The 3,121-nt window shown below is 36.9% G+C and overlaps 1 protein-coding gene and 1 pseudogene across 1 annotated transcript in view; both read right to left on the minus strand.

Annotated features, from left to right (window-relative positions):
* Positions 1-3,121, minus strand: part of LOC106936393 (zinc finger protein OZF-like) — a 63,715-nt gene that overhangs the window by 27,328 nt on the left and 33,266 nt on the right. The gene's annotated exons all lie outside the window — the stretch shown is intronic.
* The window catches only part of LOC106936392 (gastrula zinc finger protein XlCGF57.1-like), an 8,003-nt pseudogene continuing 5,470 nt past the window's right edge, over positions 589-3,121 (minus strand).

A 3,121-nucleotide genomic window follows, 5' to 3' on the forward strand; every position in this document is an offset into this window, starting at 1 on the left:
AGAATATCAAGAAAAGATTTCTGACATGCACAAATGAGTTTGTTTTGCAAAAAAAAAAAAAAATCCCTTCATGACACAAATGTGTGATTTAAATGTTTAAAAAAGTTGTAAGTAAAACTCAGTAGGCTTTTCTCATGGTGACATGCATTAACAATTCAATTTTTGCTTTTGTTTTTTTCTTTTTTTCTGCAGTTCCACCTTAAAGTTTGATGCAGCTCTGCTTTCCTGAATGGACCATCTTCATCTCCACTGCAGCAAACAGGCAGCTCTGTTTTATAGATTACAGTCACTAAAAGGTTGCTTTGTGCCCTTGTTTATATTTTTAATAGTGTAATTCTGTAAAGACAAAATATGTAAATCGGAGCTAAACCACCAGCTCTGATTTACATATCTTGGTAAATTCCGGGTTTGAATATTGCAATACTTTCCTATAACAAAATAGACCTGCAGAAAGAAATTACTAATAAAATATCTTACATATGCATAGTTGTATGCTCTGTAAAGAGATTTACCTTAGCTTTGATTGTATATTTCACAATTTTGTAATTTATCATTGTTTATTAAACTCTGAAAGCTGTGTGGCTTTGTTAATATTTTGTCTAGAATGCGGTTAGATGTGCCCTTGTTTTTTGAGTGGTCTCTGCACGGCCCTGAGTTATTGTGTTTTGGTACTTGAGGGTCTGATTATGCCGTTCATCCTGTATGAGTCTTCATGTGTTTCGTTAAACTGCTCTGATGACTGAAGCCTTTTCCACAGGTCCCACATAAGAAAAGCTTCACATTTGAATGTGTATATATGTGGCCAAATAAACTGCTTTTGTGTTTGTAACTTTTTCCACAGGCCCCACATGAGAAAGGCCTCTCATCTGTATGAATCCTCATGTGACGAGTTAAAGAACTTTTTTGACAGAACCTTTTCCCACAGGTCCCACAAGAGTAAGGCTTCTCATCTGTATGGATCCTCATGTGACTGTATAAACAATTTCTGTATCTGAAACTTTTCCCACATCTTGCACATTTGAAAGGCATCTCACCTGTGTGAATTCTCATGTGACCAGTTAGAATGTCTTTTTGACAGAAACCTTTTCCACAAGTCCCACATAAGAAAGTCTTCTGAACTCTGTGAATTGCCATGTGTCTATTTAAATTTGATTTCCTGATAAACCTTTTTTCACAGCGCGTACATGAGAAAAGCCTCTCACCTGTGTGAATCCTCATGTGAACAACTAATTGAGACTTCCATAGGAAACTTTTTCCACAAGTCACACATGAAAAAGGTTTCTCTCCTGTGTGACGTCTTATGTGAGAAAGTAACTCAGCTTTGGTTATGAAACCTTTTCCACAAGTTTCACATGAAAAAGGCTTCTCTCCTGTGTGAATCTTCATGTGACGAAGTAAATGATATTTGACTCTGAAACTTTTTCCACAAGTCCCACATGAGAAAGGCTTCTCTCCTGTGTGAACCATCATGTGACGAAGTAAATAAGCTTTGGTTATGAAACTATTTCCACAAGTCTCACATGAAAAAGGCTTCTCACCTGTGTGAACCATCATGTGACGAAATAAGTTTGATTTCCTTTTGAAATTTTTTCCACAAGTTGAACATGTGAACAGTTTCTTGTCAGTGTGAGTTTTCATGTGTGCTGTCAAGGAACTGCCTTGAGAAAAGGCTTCACCACAGATTTTACAAGAATATTGTTTTTGGTCTGGATGAGCTGTCTTGTATGTTTTCTGTTTTGAACTCTCAGTTTTACCTTTCTGCTGTTTGGTTTTCTGATATCTCTGGCTTTTCTGTTTTTCATCTCTCTTTTTTCCTGAGTCCTCAGATTTGCTTCCTTCCTGATCCTGATTCTCATTTTTAGAAAAACCATGAGAGATGAGTTGGTTCCTCTGTGGTTCTGTTTCTCTGTTAATTCTGTGCCTAGTAGAAAGATTCACCAAAATGTCATCAGTTTCCAGTTTCTGCACAAGCTGCTCTTCATCCTGACTGATGCAGAGTTGCTTCTCTTTGAGCTGTTGATGTTCTGGTTCTTCTTGTTCTAAAGTGGAGTTCCCTTCCTGGTTGCTGAGCTCATTGAGAACCCAGTCCTCTTTACATTGATGGAGATCTGGACAAAAACACAAAACAAAAACTTTTAATTTTGAGTCAAATAATTAACTTTTAACTTTAATCCCTTGATGCATCTATGCAGCTTTTTCTTGGATTATTCTAAAATTAGAAATTTTTATGTATGAATATCAGTCAAAACATTATTGACATTCTCTGTTTTCTGGCATAAAGCAAATAAAAGATTTTGGTAATTCTAAGTTCAGGTCCAATTTATCTTCTGACCATAAGGAAAAATGTGCTTGTATTTTTTTAACCACTTTAACTCACTAACTATATTGAGAAAATAACAAAACTGTTTATTTTGACCAGAATGAACATACGGTACGTTGAGATCACTGTGCACTGCAACCTCAACTCCACCTCCAAACCGGTCGATCAGTTCTGCATGTGACCACCAGGGTATTATGTTCAATCAGGCTCAGTTTATCTCCACTGAGAAGCAGGATTTCCCCCAGAGTATCACCTTTACCTGCCCGGCTAAGCTTTGCTTGTTTACGTTTTTTAGGGGGAAAAGAGAAAAAGAAAAATTGCTTTTTGTTTTTCCATTGTTAATAAACCGCACTGCAAGGGTCTCTGTTATGTTTCATGGAGGTTTCAATTCCAGATATCTACAGTTAATATCTACAGGAACATTTGTTGATCCTCAAGGATATCGAACAAAATCAATTAAAAGATAAGTTAGAAACACTCATCGTCATAAAGAATCACCAAGACAAAAATCCCAATAATTTGTCTCTTTACATGTTTTACTTGCTCACCAGCCAGCAGTGAATGCAGTGAGTTACAGTCTGCAGCTCAAAACTCTGACCAAGACAAGAACTCGTCTCATTTACTTGTAACATGTTTATATGCTGGTTTCCCAGCTCTGCAAACCCCATAGACAGAACAATGGTGTCATGTTCCAAACAAAGTGAAAGGCATGTTGGGTGTGATTGTGCTGTTGATAATAACCTTGGATCCATCCACGCTGATAATGCGATAGTTGTTGCGTGTGCTGTCGTAAAAATAAGA

Source organism: Poecilia latipinna, unplaced genomic scaffold (genome assembly GCF_001443285.1).
Source record: "Poecilia latipinna isolate Pla-1442-1.1 unplaced genomic scaffold, P_latipinna-1.0 Scaffold2131, whole genome shotgun sequence".
NCBI lineage: Eukaryota > Metazoa > Chordata > Actinopteri > Cyprinodontiformes > Poeciliidae > Poecilia > Poecilia latipinna.